Below are 15,512 nucleotides of genomic sequence, written 5' to 3' on the forward strand. Positions count from 1 at the left end.
GAATAACTGGGGATACTTTTCTTGCATCTGGTCTTCGCGTTCCCATGTATACTCCGGGCCACGCTGGGAGTTCCAACGAACTCGAACAAGAGGGATTCTCTTGTGTTTGAGGACCTTAACATCCCGGTCCGTGATTTCAACTGGTTCCTCGACGAACTGCAACCGCTCGTCGATAGTGAGTTCCTTAAAAGGAACTATAAGGGTCTCATCTGATAGGCATTTCTTCAGATTGGACACGTGAAATACATTGTGAACTGCACCGAGTTCAGGAGGTAGGTTTAATCTGTAGGCTACTTTGCCAATCTTTTCTAAGATTTCGAACGGTCCGACGTACCGCGGATTGAGTTTGCCCCGTTTACCAAAACGTACCACACCCTTCCAGGGTGAAACTTTCAATAAAACCCGGTCCCCAACCTCAAATTCCAATGGCTTTCTACGCTTGTCCGCGTAGGCTTTCTGACGGTCGCGTGCTGCCGCCATGCGTTGTCGTATCTGTGCTATCTTTTCTGTGGCGTCCACAACAATATCTGGACCCGTAATCTGACTATCCCCCACCTCTGCCCAACAGAGAGGTGACCGGCATTTACGTCCGTACAATGCCTCGAATGGAGCGGCTTGAATGCTGGTATGGTAACTGTTATTATACGAGAACTCCACCAAAGGGAGGTGCTTTTCCCAGCCGTTGCCGAAATCGATGACACACGCTCGAAGCATGTCTTCTAGAGTTTGAATAGTTCGCTCAGACTGCCCATCCGTCTGAGGATGATATGCTGTGCTCATGTCTAATCGTGAGCCAAAAGATTTGTGCATCGCTTGCCAAAGTTCTGACGTGAATCGTGCATCGCGATCCGAAATAATAGAGATGGGCACTCCGTGCCTCGAAACAACTTCTTTCATGTAGATGTCTGCTAGGGTAGAAAACTTATCCTTTTCTTTGATAGCCAAGAAGTGAGCAGACTTTGTGAGCCGATCAACGACCACCCAGATAGTGTCATTCCCACGCTGGGATCTAGGTAGGCCAGTAACAAAATCCATGGAAATTTGCTCCCATTTCCATTGTGGTATTTCTGGTTGCTGAAGTAGGCCTGATGGTTTCTGGTACTCGATTTTAACCCTTGCACAAGTTAAACACTTGCCGACGTAAGTTGCGATAAGAGCTTTCATGTTTGGCCACCAATAAGTTGTTCTGATATCGTGGTACATCTTATCCGACCCTGGATGTACCGAGTAGCGAGACTTGTGCGCTTCGTCCATCACAAGTTCGCGTAAACCGCCATAAAGTGGGACCCAAATACGCCCCGTTACATAGTAGGCGCCGTCTTCCTTTTGTTCCATTTGTTGCCTTGAACCGCGCAAGGCTTCCGCCTTGACGTTTTCGGGTTTTAGTGCTTCTATCTGAGCAGCTCGTATCTGTGCAGGAAGACTGGACTGAATGGTAAGCTGTAGCGCTCGCACGCGCTTAGGTAAAGTGTCTTTCCGACTGAGGGCATCAGCCACAACATTGGCCTTCCCTGGATGATACTTGATGGCACATTCGTAGTCGTTCAGTAGTTCAACCCATCTTCGTTGACGCATATTCAAATCTTTTTGCTTAAGGATATGCTCGAGACTCCTGTGATCGGTGTAAATCGTGCACCTGGTACCGTACAGGTAGTGTCGCCATATCTTAAGCGCGAAAACAACAGCTCCCAGCTCTAAATCGTGCGTCGTGTAGTTCCGTTCATGAACCTTGAGTTGCCGAGAAGCGTAGGCTATCACTTTATCACGTTGCATCAATACACAACCAAGCCCCTGTATCGATGCGTCACAATAGACCACGAAGTCATCCGTGCCCTCTGGCAATGAAAGAATAGGTGCGCTGCAAAGCCTATCCTTTAAGTACTGGAAAGCGGTCTCTTGCGTATTACCCCATCTGTAAACGACACCTTTCTGTGTTAGCATAGTAAGTGGTTGCGCGATCTTGGAGAAGTCTTTAATAAATCGCCTGTAGTAACCCGCCAAACCCAAGAATTGGCGTATTTCCGTCGGTGTACGTGGTGCTGGCCAGTTTCTGATCGAATCAACCTTGGATGGATCGACATGAATCCCATCCTTGTTCACCACATGGCCTAAGAAGTGGACTTCACGAAGCCAGAAGTCGCATTTTGAAAACTTTGCGTACAGTTGCTCTTTTCGAAGAAGTTCCAAGATAATACGTAGATGCTGCTCATGCTCCTCCTGACTCTTGGAGTAAATCAAAATGTCGTCGATGAAAACGATGACGAACTTGTCGAGATACGGTTTGCACACCCTGTTCATGAGATCCATGAAGACTGCAGGTGCGTTTGTAAGCCCGAATGGCATGACCAGAAACTCGTAGTGACCGTAGCGAGTTCTGAAAGCAGTTTTGGAGACGTCCTCATCCCGGACTCTCAGCTGATGATACCCTGACCTCAAATCGATCTTGGAATAGTAACACGACCCTTGCAACTGGTCGAATAAGTCATCTATGCGTGGAAGAGGATAACGGTTCTTCACCGTCACCTTGTTGAGTTCACGGTAGTCGATACACATCCTGAACGTACCGTCTTTCTTCTTCACAAATAACACTGGAGCTCCCCAAGGCGAAGAGCTTGGACGAATAAAGCCCTTTTCCAAGAGCTCTTGTAGCTGCTTCGACAGTTCTTCCAGTTCGGTTGGAGCTAAACGATACGGTGCGCGGGCTATTGGTGCTGCTCCAGGAGCTAACTCAATCTGAAACTCGACTTGACGATGAGGAGGTAAACCAGGTAAATCTTCAGGAAACACCTGAGGGAAGTCACGTACAACTGGGATATCCTCCAGCTTCTTTTCCTTTGCTGATGCATCAGTAACGAGAGCCAGAATGGCAGTATGCCCCTTTCGTAAACATTTCTGCGCCTTCAAGTAAGAGATGATGCCAACCACAGCACCACTCTTGTCGCCCTGAACTTCGAGAGGTTCTTGACTGGAGCGAGGAATACGAATAACCTTTTCCTTGCATAAGATCTCTGCGCGATGTTGAGATAACCAATCCATACCGATGACGACGTCGAAACTACCCAAAACTATGGGTATGAGATCAATCGAGAAAGTCTGACCCGCTAGAACAATACTACAACCCTTGACTACCTGTGTGGCTTCTACACTTTTACCATTGGCTAGTTCTACGACGTGTTTGGTGTCTAGGGGTGTTGGTGTACGTTTTAATAATTTACCCATTTTCAGTGACATATAACTTGTATCAGCACCCGAATCAAATAAAACAGTAACATAAATATCGTCGAGAAGAAACTTACCCATAACCACATTGGGATCATTCACTGCATCTCCTCGACCCAACACAAAAGCACGACCACGAGCTTCATTGCCGTTGTTGTTGTTGTTTCCCCCGTTGTTGTTGTTACCATTACCCTGATTGTTGTTATTCCCGTTGCCCTGGTTGTTGTTGTTATTGCGATTCTGGTTCAACTGGGGACAATCGCGTTTGTAGTGACCTTCAGCCCCACACTGGAAACACCCCCGGTTTCCACGCTGTGGCTGCTGCTGCTGATTCTGTGGAACTGGCGGTGGAAGTTGCTGGTTCTGATTCACTGGTCGCGCGCTTCTACAATCTTTGGCCTCATGGCCCATCTTGTGGCACCTTTGACATTGACTCCTGCGACATCTTCCACTGTGGTGTTTGTTGCACCTGTTACACCACGGGTGATTTCCCTTATAACCACTATGTCCCTGACTGCCCGATGACTGCTGACTCGGACTCTGGTAATCGTTGGTGCGACGTTGCTGAGTTTGGGATTGAACAGACGCTGATCCCCTGCTGGAATCCCCGTCCCACTTTCTTTTATTCTCGCTGGGTGTGGCAGAAGTAGCAGCTGTTGGAGTGACTGAAGTAACAGCTGTAGCAGTAGCGCCGACACGCTTTGGCAGTTTGCCCTGGTCTACTGCCTGATCTGTGATGCGATGAGCGAGGCGCTGAATTTCTTGGATGTTGTTGAGGTTAGCCGACGTAACGTGGCTCTGTATTTCTAGTGCCAAACCTTTGAGATACAACTCAATTCGCTTGTATGGAGGATCTACCATAGTTGGGCACAGCACAGCCAACTCATTCGATCTTTTGGTGTAAGCTTCGATTTCCGAACCAACCATTTTCAAGTTATACAACTCGTCCTCCAACTTGTGAATGTCTTCTCTAGTGCAGTATTCCCTCTTGATCAGTTCTTTGAATTCATTCCAGGGTGTGGCGTTAGCAGCTGCCAACCCTAAAATCTGCACTTGTGCGTTCCACCAAGTGAGCGCAATCCCTTCAAGTGTGCCAGTGGCGAACTTCACCCTGCGAGCCTCAGGGCATTCACACATTTCGAAAACCGACTCGAGCTTTTCAAACCAGTGGAGGAGTCCAACTGCTCCCTCCGTGCCACTGAACGAGCTAGGACGACAATCCATGAAATTCTTGAATGTGCACCCAGGTTGTTGCTGAGCGGGTTGACCTATTGTGTACGAATAGGGCAAAGTTAAGTACGAGAATTAATGTAGGATCTAAAGATCCTAGTGTTTATACTGCAGGGTACACTACCTGCTTGGGCGGCTGCAACTGCCGCAGCAACGAGAGCCTCTAGCTGGGCTTGAGTCATGGTAATTCGTGCGGCCATTGATCTTCACATCAAAGGCAACATAAGTGAGAAAGGTTCGCGAGTAGTGCGATGACAGAAGAGTGTAAGCACATAAGTATTCTCATGCAATGTCAAGTTGTGAGCAAGGTAATGTAAGCATACTACGAGCAAAGTTCTATGCAAATTCTAGCATGTAGGCAATAAACATAAACCTTATTACCTAGGAAGTTGAGTCTTGCACGTGGAGCGAAGCGTCGTTGTGGATCGTTGAGAGCACTGTTCTGGTTATAGTCTGGTTTTAATAAAACGTTTTCCCATATTAAAACCAAGTTCTCTATAACCAATGGCTCTGATACCAATCTGTCACACCCCCAAAATCCACCTGCGGAGTATCACCGCTTGGGAGCGTGACTGACCAGGATCAAGCCATCAATCATATTGAACATAGCATAATATAAATAAAGTAATTCGTAAAACCCCGTTCAATACAATTGACGTTTCAAAACAATCATAGTATCAGTAGCGGAAGCATAAGTAAATAACCCAAGTAAACCATAAGTTCAATTATTCGAAATGTTTAAACATAGCGTTCTTAACCCACTGCCCACAACGTCCCGCTCCTCCAGTGCAAGCTCCATAAGTACCTAAGGTCCTGCAAGGCATGCAGCAGATAATCAACAAACTAGTTGAGCGAGTTCACAGTTTATAGTTTAGTTTGAGTAATGGTGCGTTTGTTCAATTAAGTTTCGTATCGTATCAGTTCCATCGCGGCCTCACCGGCATGTGTGCGAAGATTATGTTCGTTAGTTCGCGACCATAGTCTTTACCGACCAGGGTGTGTGCGAAGGCAATTTATCAGTTCGTTCGCGACCATAGTCTTTACCGACCAGGGTGGGTGCGAAGGCAGTTGAGTAGTTCGTAAGCATCAACAGTTTAGTCGTTCGTTACAGTATCAAAGTATGCACAAGTAATCATCCAACCCATTCCCACCCTGGGAACCCATGCCTTGGCTGTGTGAACTCACCTTGGTTTGCTCGGTATGCTAGGTTATGCGCTCACTAGTAATTAATCACGTCCTATTGTATGCACGTATAACAAATCAGTTCATGTTCACAAAGATACGCATGCAAATTAATGTTCACATAACAGTCAGTTTGCATAACGGCACAACACGTATTATTTCACACTTAATCATCAACTATCATTCGATTCTCATTACCCATCCTTCGATACATTGTTCATCCTTCGGTCTAACAATTATCACACTATCACAATTATGTTTCGACACATCTTTCGATACACAGTTATCATCTTACGATTCATGGTTATCTTTCGACACATCAGCTATGTTTCGACATAGTTATCACAGTTATCATTCGGACCGAATGCTATGTTTCGAACCAATGTCATCTTTCGGTCAATGCTATCCTTCGGTCAACACTACTATGGTTCGGTCAAAGCTATCCTTCGGTCAACACTACTATGGTTCGGTCAAAGCTATCCTTCGGTCAACACTACTATGGTTCGAAGGACATGCATCTTTCGGTCTCAACTATGTTTCGAGTAACTACCATCCTTCGACAAATAACAGTTACGTTTACACAAAGTTTCCAAGTTTAACCGATTATCAATTAACACAATTTTCACAAATCAGCTAACATCAACAAGATCAAACAAGCGTAATTCCCATGTTTATCAAGAACCCTAATCTGAATAACAAGATCATTCAAACTATCCAATTTACACATAGGTGCCGATTACGTAAATATGTCCGATTACAATATTCTGCCGATTATAAACCTGATTAACATAAACATCTTAACAACCATGACAATTCAATCCAATTACATTTGCTAAGCCTACCATATCCGATTCATAACAACATACCAACATATTGCAATACTAACATACATATCCGGTTATCATAGCCGATCCACAAAACATTATCATCGAACATCATCAAAACAGATCCGATTAACACACTAACAATCTATTGCAAGACAATTTATTAATCATGAAATCAAAGCATCGTAAACAACATCACACACTAACCGGAAATCTGGATTACGGAATGAAATCCTTCGAACAGAGAGTAGGTTTGCTATATGCCGTCACACACACAAGGGAACTAGGGTTTTTGAAAACTAACTGTCGACTTTACATGCATTACGTATATAAACGTGTCACCGGAATGGGCCAAGCCCAACAGAACAACTGGGCCGAAACATATCGAAGGATATGTTTCGAGCGCGAAGGATATGTTTCGAGCGCGAAGGATATGTTTCGAGACTTCATATGTTTCGACATCCTTCGATTCATGCATCATGTTTCGTGGAACATCCTTCGTAGGTTGGGCCATGATTCACACTAACTAGCTAACATACAGTACAAGTTTCACAATATGGAACCCATTATACACAATCAAACAATTATGCACAATCAAGCAATCAAACATATATATATATACTTTCATATCAATCAAATGTGAAATTAAGTAATTAGTCAAACACATGCTCTTGTAATACGTATGAAATCAATCTTAGAAATTCGAGTTGTCACAGCACCAACCCTTACAAACTTAGAATGAAAATGATAGCAACCTAACCAAGAGCTAATCCATAAAACTGAAACTTCTAATGAACCCAATAATCAACTCAGGAGGTCATCTAGGTTTAAAAGCCTACTAACTTTGATGATTACATAACCTCCCTAATGAAGTTTAAATGGATTTTGGAAAAGTTTACTGATCCTATCTCTTCAAATTAAGCCATTAGTGTCAATCAATCCTCTGAATGAAATAAAACTGTAAAACTGATTTTATGTGTTCTTATAACATTTGGGATTTGATTGAATTACCTAAGAGTGTTCATAAATAAACCAAATCCTAATATAAGCGTTAAGACACAAAGAGGCATGATTGGTTGTCAAAGGTTGTACTTAGGAAGAGATAAATTATTAAAGAATCTTTATTACATATCTAACAAAAGTTTTCTTTGAGGATCATCACTGTTCTAGTAGCTTATAATGGTTTAACGCTACATTAGATGAACATTAAAAACAATTTTCCCTAACAAATGGCTGATATATTTGCATGTTCATAAAACAACCTGAAAGTTCCAAACTGAAGGTTAAAGAACATTTCATTTCTAAGCCAATAAAATCCATGTATGGGTTAATGCAAACATCATAATGTGATGAAATCTTAACGTAATTATTTTCATCAAGAATCAAGTGGATTAATGTACCTACCTCAAAATGAGTGGGAGCAACTAAGATAAACTTGTCTATATAGATGATATTCTTTTGACAAGTATATGTTACATAAGTCAAAGCATTGTTAACACAAACTTTGATATAATAAATCTCAGAGATATCTCTTACGTGATTGATATCATAACATACTAAGATAGACCCAATGGGATATTAGTTCCGTTCCATAAGTTTAACCTTAAATGGGTCCTCACACATGTAACAAACAGTTTTGCTCTCCTTTAGAGGATAATAGGATAAATGAGGTTATTTTCCTTACGCTTCATTAATTAGAAGCCTTATGTAAGTTTAAGTCTATACTCGTTTAAGATATTACTCACATTGCAACACACTAGATATGTCTAGATTAATGTGTAGCATCTAATGGAGTATTACAATATCTTTAAAAGAAACGAGAGACTACAATTTAAAGAAGAAGTGAGAATTGAAATCGGTTTATTACTCTAACTTTGTAATGTTCAAAGATGACAAGAATGTAATTTCGGGTATATCTTTTTGTCAGCAGACAAAACCTATTTCATGGAGGAGTCGTAATGCACTGATATTAACAACCTAAGTTATAACGACATAATATAGTCACTAAATGTTGTTGGAAATTTATCAGTGGACTCATAAGTTTATTAACTCCATATAATTAATGTTTTGAAGAATTAGTGTGATAAAGTCAGCTACCATAACTCCTTAAACAGTAACAGTTCAAGAGGTGCTGCATTAAGTTTCGATACGCAATTAATTATTCGTTTATGAACGAATTGAGGAAACTAAGTTTTGTATCGAATACATTCATGATATGCTTAAGGATCCTATAGCTGAAGGGCTATTACCCATAAGTCTTATTAAGAGAGCTCATAGACGGGTATTAATTAATAGTCATGCGCAATTGCATATCGTACTATGAATGACTAAGTATTAGTTAATTTTCCTCATCAGTTTGATTTTGTATGTCTCTAAGAATATGTCAAGCTAGCATAATGGCATATAGACAAATATAGTTACAAATCAAACAAAGGGCTTACGCGTATTTTGATCATAACGATTAGGTTTTAAATTAAGGCTATAGTATGATTAATGGGGGTCCTGAGTCGCATAATGATTCAACGGCTGTATTTCTCTGCTATAGTACTTGTTTAAGGCTAAAATGAGTGTTAACTCCTGATCAGGCTTATCTAATACTCATAGTAAATGATTACTTGGCTAAGTGGGAGAATGTAAGATTAAATATATTATGGTATAATATTTAATCTAGTAGCCATTATAATCATTTACATTATATGGATCAAAATATATAACAACCTATTAATAATTAGTTGGTAATTGTTGATGGACCATATTACCCTTATTAACTAATTAGGGTTTCCTCCTGGGTGCTTATATAAGGAGATTTATGTGGAGGTTAAGGGGTTACTCAGTTACACAATCAGAAAAAAAAAACCCTAATAACTCATAACATCAATTCGCCTCCATCTCCATAACCGATTACCCTTTATCGGTTTCTTATCATCACCATCATTAGATTGCACCCTAAGGAGGAACCAGACCAAACTGACAACTATGTCAAACACTATTGCTGGATCTACATTTGGATTCTCTGCTGGCCTGTGCTGATGCAATCAAAGGTATGTTTACATGTTTTCCTTCATGTATAAACAGAACTGAACCAACATGCAACAATTTATAAATTTGTTCAGTCTTTTTCGTATTAAAACTTGAATTTGAAGAAGATTATTTCACGAATTTTACATCTAAACTTCTGATTTGATTGTAGGATGATTATCACGACACCTTTGGAGACCCCAATGTTGTTGGCCAGGTTCGTACAAAGATAGCACCAACACTATGGTCATGGCTTGATAAGGAACCAAAACTCATGTCTTAATGTGTCCTATTATGCTAGATTGGATCAGATATTGAAAACTCCAAGTGTTCGTGGTTAATTGCAAAAGCACTGGAACTTGCGAATGATGAACAAAAGAAAATTCTTTGCGTAAGCATGAACCACAACTTGAATCTTTTTCATTTCCCCTATTTAAACTATACATATTCTTAAGTTGAAAATTCACAGGAAAACTATGGGACAAAGGATCCAACCAGAGTAGCAAAAGTGATAGAATTATACCATACTCTAAATCTGAAGGTTTCTCATTGCTGCTACTTAGTTTTCAATGTATTTTTTTGTTGTAATATGCCATGCGGTTTCACTTACCCTCTTTGTTCAATATATTGCAGAGGGTGTATGAGGATTATGAGAACAAGACTCATGAGGAGTTGCTCAAATCAATTGAATCAATTCCAAGCAAACCAATTCATGGAGTGTTGAAATCTTTATTGGGTAAGTTATATAAGCGGGAAGAATAGGTCGTAGCCTTAACTAAGGACATGGTGTCCTCATATTCTACCGTTGTATGGTTGATATATATATCATAAAACCATAGTCTTTTAATATTTACTACTCATATGTATTGATATAAATTAATAAAAATGATATTACATAAGTTTGCTTGAGTTTCATTTTACGAAATCTTACTTGTCTACCAAAGTGTGTTTGTTTAGAACCTCGTCAACTATTGAATATTATATATTGATTCAACTATTTATAATTATAATAATATAATATAATGAGGATAAATGCAAAAAAAAATGTTAATTTAGTTATGTCTCCTAGTTATGGTAGAACATTATAATAAATGCCAACAATAAAGAAACTTAATCCAAATTACGATAAATTTATATGTTTTGATTATGATCAAAATATCTCAATTAAGAAACCTTAAATAATATATTTTATCTGATATTGTTCGGGGGACGGGGCCTCCGTTATCAACCATCCACCACGCGTTGTATAGCGTGGAACACCGCCGCCGTCGGTGTTGATCACGCGTGAATCCTAAAACGCGTTGAGATTTTCACGCGTGAAGAAGTTGATGTTGATGCAATTTTGTTTTGTTTTTGTTTTTTTTTCGAATGATTTTGATAGTGTGTGGTGAGTGATGAGCATTTACACTAAAAACCATCAGTGATAGAATAATGCTCGATGACATGGTGGAAATTGATTGGATGTTGTGAGTGATGGGTGAGTGGTGAGTGATGGGCGCCCCTGCCCCCCTTAACCCGGTCACAAGGTTAGGAGTTCACCCACAACCACATTCGACCTTTTTTTTCCTTACTGAAATAAAGGTTTACTTCACTACTAGAAAAGTGGTCATTTTACTACGAAAAAAATGCGTCACAAATTTTGACAAAATTGTGACGCATTTATGACGACAAAAAAAAAAACCGCAATTTTTTCAACAAATTTGCTACACAATAGTAACAAAAACCAAAAACATCTAACTTTGTCACAGTTTGATTGTAAATTTGTTGGATATGGTTTTTAATATATTGACTAATGACTAATTAGTTAATTTACAATTATTAAATACATATTACTACATTCCCCAGAATCAAACTCTTGGTTTACACTTCACATCCTAATTCCCAATCTCAAAACGGTAACCCTAATTCCCGATCTTAAAACTGTCAATACTCCAAATTGGATCCAAATTAACAAACATGGAGATCGGAACTCCATCCGCTAACGAATCCTCGGCAACAATGCAAGAATTGATGCCGATCGGAACTCCATCCGCCGAGGAATCGTCGGCAACATAGGAGGAATTGCTGCCGTTAGCTTCCGTTTTTCAACTACCGTACATCTCCAAATTTTCCTTCACTCTCAAATCGTCAGCAACAATGGAGAAGTTAGGGCACAAACGAACGGAGTGAGGTCAGACTCCAATATTTAATCTCAACCCATCAAATGGCAGTTACTCTCATTTGTCAGAGTTTTATATTCAAACGAACTACAAGTGATCCTGATTTCACATCGTTTAGGGCACAAATGGACCCCCAAACAATGCTCGCTGGAGATACACTCACAACCACCACCGTTCATAACGTCGGCGGGAGTAATTTCAACGTCAAATATCTTCTTTCTCGCTCTCTCTCTCTCTCTCTCTCTCTAAATTTCACAATCACAACTAATTTGTTTATGCTTGTGCACACTCTTATCTTATCATCCTGTCGACCTATACTTTGTATCTCCGGGTTTTTAGAACAGAGGACCAAAGAATCAATGGCGTCCATTGCTAAAATGTCAAGCAACAGGCATGAGAAACCGCACGTTACTCTACCTCCGTCTTCTAGAACTGGTTGCATGGTGGCGTTGTCTCTGTATGCTCCTGTAACACCTCGAAAATTCATGTCCAATATTATATCGACACGTGTCATGGACTTAAAACGTGTAAAGGAATGAAGTAGAGGGACTAAAGTTGACAAACAGGGAATCTATGTGTGTAAAAGGATTCAAAATGTCAACAATGAATAAATATGTCTTTCAATAACCCTACATGATGTTTATACCCTTAAACAAATAAATCATGGATCACACGAAGCTAATTGTGAAAGAAAGTGAGGAATTACAAACTACAGGGGCTAAATGTGTCAATATGTTTAAAGTATACCTCTGAATGATGTTTTAGCAGACCCGAAGCTCTGTAATGATAAATTATACTCACAAGAATATGTGATAAAAATTCCACAAGGTTTCGATTAAGTATGAGAAAGTTATGACAATATTCATATAAGAGGGATTAAAAGCGTCAATATTGAAATTTAAGACTTTTCGGTGAACGTATGAATAACCGGGGAATAAACAAAGTTGGTTTATGACTTGGGGTCCTTAAAAGTCAAGTTGGGGGGTTTTTAGTGCAAGAAATGAGCTTAAAATCAAGTTTGGAAGGACCAGGGACCATTTGTGCAATTATTGAAACTTTGTAACCGGATCAGAGTACCCACACGGGGCGCGTAAGATCCTTATGGATCCTTACGCGGGCCGCCTAAGGACACCAGATGCAGAATTCTTGCCAGCTGCCTGTTCCAGCCCGTTTAACCGACTTAAGAAGCGTGTTTTTGAATCTATGGGCTTGTTTGATGGTATATGGAGGCCTAGGGACACTTGTAATGATCTGTGTCACACCCCCAAAAATCCACACGCGGAGTACCACCGCTTGGAGGCGTGACATGACTAGGATCAAGCCACCAATTATATCAAACATAGCATTTAATAATAATCATAGACATAATTGATGTTCAAAACCAAACATTGTATATGTAGCGGAAGCATGAAATGTAAAACCCAAAACGTAAGTATCAATGTGTGAATGTAAAAATATTTAATAAGCATTCACGTGTTCTTGTCCACAACGACCCGCTTCTCCTCTGGTGCAAGCTCCAAGTATACCTAAGGTCCTGCAAGGCATGCAGCAAATAATCAACAAACTAGTTGAGCGAGTTCACAGAAAGTAAGTTCATAACATAGTGCATAAGTATAACTAGTGGGGGCTTCCCATACTAGTGTGTACTAAAGATGGGGGCTTCCCAAACCTTGTGTTTATATTACCGGTGGGGGCTTCCCACGTTTATCCTTACTAATGAGGGCTTCTCATTAGTGGTACTTACTAGACTAACTTCCAACCATGTGTTCTTCTTTACCGAGAACAGGAATACGTACTGGGTCACGTAGGCTTTACGTGACGTGCCCTTCCCCGAGGACAGTGGTACGCGTGGGGGCTACGTAGGCTTTACGCAGCGTGTCCTTCCGACCCGGAAGACAGTAGAAGGTATTGGGTTACGTAGGCTTTACGTAACGTGTCCTCCCGACCCGGGAGACAAATGGCAAATACTGGGTTACGTAGGCTTTACGTAACGTGTCCTGACTATCCTGAGGACGATGGTCTATAGTCTAGTGAATGCGTAAGTACGAGTAACTCTTTCAATATCAACATATCCAACCCAATTCCCAACCCGGGAATCCCATGCCTTGGCTGTGTGAACTCACCTTGGTTTGCTCGGCAGATACACAAATAAAAGACTCTTGAACTAAGGGTGGTCAACCACGTCCTAACAGGGTTACCACACAAGTCAGGTTTGGTTCAAATAGTGCACGTATACATCATGGCAAACACGTATGCACGTAAACAGTCAACACATTAAATACACCACTTGTACGATTCGGATGGTTTAACATTCACGGCCCAAATATTAAAACAAACTAATAACACAATCCCGGCCCAATTAATATTCGTAAGTGATCCAATAACAATCGGCCCAAAAAGAACAATTAACAAACATCTTGTGCGATCCTGTTCATGTTGTACAACCTGATAAAATTAGTCCCACAATAATACCCAGCCCAATAACCTACGGCCCAAAATAACACACGATGATGTTGTGCGATCCAGCTGGTCTTGTACGATCCAGCTGGGTTGTGCGATTTAAGGTGGTCCAGCCCGCACATCATCCGGCCCATACTGCTTGTGCGATAGGTCTTGGGCTGTCCGGCCCAACATACAGCCTTGTGCGACCAGGCTGCCCTTGTGCGACTGGGCTGCACTTGTGTGATTGGACCAGTTTGTGCGAGTGGCTTGTGTGATCAGTCTAGTTGTGCGATTGGACCAGCTTGTGCGTGTGGTCCAATTGTGCGATCAGTTCAATCATCCCATTAATCAAGTAATTCGGTTACAATTTGTTTACCAGTTTCCAAACATACACCAATCAATTAACATACTCCCTACAATTCGGTTAACCAATTATGGATCAAACAGAGCAATAACATCAAGAACTCTTATGAACCCTAATTCTATTAACATGAACGACATTCAAACATTCGAACATATAGACCAATTTCATGTTCTAGATCCCTAATCATCAACAACAGCCGATCCGATTCTTGTCATGCAATAGCCGATTAACAAGCATTCTATTCTAACGCAACCGTGTACAACCCGATTAGCATTTACATGTTTCTAAATCGACAATATGCAAGCTGAATTATATGATCATCATCACATCGAGAACCATTCAATATTCATACAAGTACACTAGTAATCACATAACATCATAGCAACAATACTCACAAGAACATCATCATATAACAGCTGATTCATCAACAACATTCAAAATAACAACCAACATATCAGGTACTAACCGGATTAGAGAAGAAACAAGAGTGATCCGAATAGAGATCTTGTGCCGTCGGGTTCCAAGCAAACGAGAGAGAGAGAAGTAGCAACTAGGGTTCTTGTGTGAGTTATGTGTTTGTAACAAATGAGAAACAAAACCCCTCCCAAGGTTGTTTGTTCACGTGAAAGGGAAGTGGGCCGAACCCTCAATGGGCTGCCCTAATGGTCCGCGTACAAGAATGAGGCCCAAACGGCCTTGTGCGAGTGATGTGTATGTTGTGCGGTTTGATTACCTAGTGTTGTGCGATTCGAGTTATTAACATACGTACATACACAAAGCACACAATAATAAAACATTCATTAAATCCAATCATATAATTTAGTTCACATATGCACATAGCGTTACACAAAACGAGTCTAAAGTTCGAGTTGTCACATTATCCCCAACTAATTGGAAATTTCGTCCCGAAATTTGGTATGCACTCACTGAGGAAGCTAGGTAAGCTGTACTGTTCACTGGTTTTCCTGGGGTGTCACAATCTGGAATCAATCCTAGACTTGTTTGGCATGATCAAATTGACCCAAGAAACCTATATAAAGGCCATGAAGTTGTGTTCTTCATTTGCTCATTCAC

The 15,512-nt window shown here is 40.8% G+C and overlaps 1 pseudogene; it reads left to right on the top strand.

Annotated features, from left to right (window-relative positions):
* LOC110890050 overlaps positions 1–10,235 on the top strand; it is a 46,311-nt pseudogene extending 36,076 nt beyond the window's left edge.
* Positions 10,236–15,512: the final 5,277 nt, after the last annotated feature.

The sequence above is a fragment of the Helianthus annuus genome, chromosome 11 (assembly GCF_002127325.2).
Source record: "Helianthus annuus cultivar XRQ/B chromosome 11, HanXRQr2.0-SUNRISE, whole genome shotgun sequence".
Taxonomy (NCBI): Eukaryota; Viridiplantae; Streptophyta; class Magnoliopsida; order Asterales; family Asteraceae; genus Helianthus; species Helianthus annuus.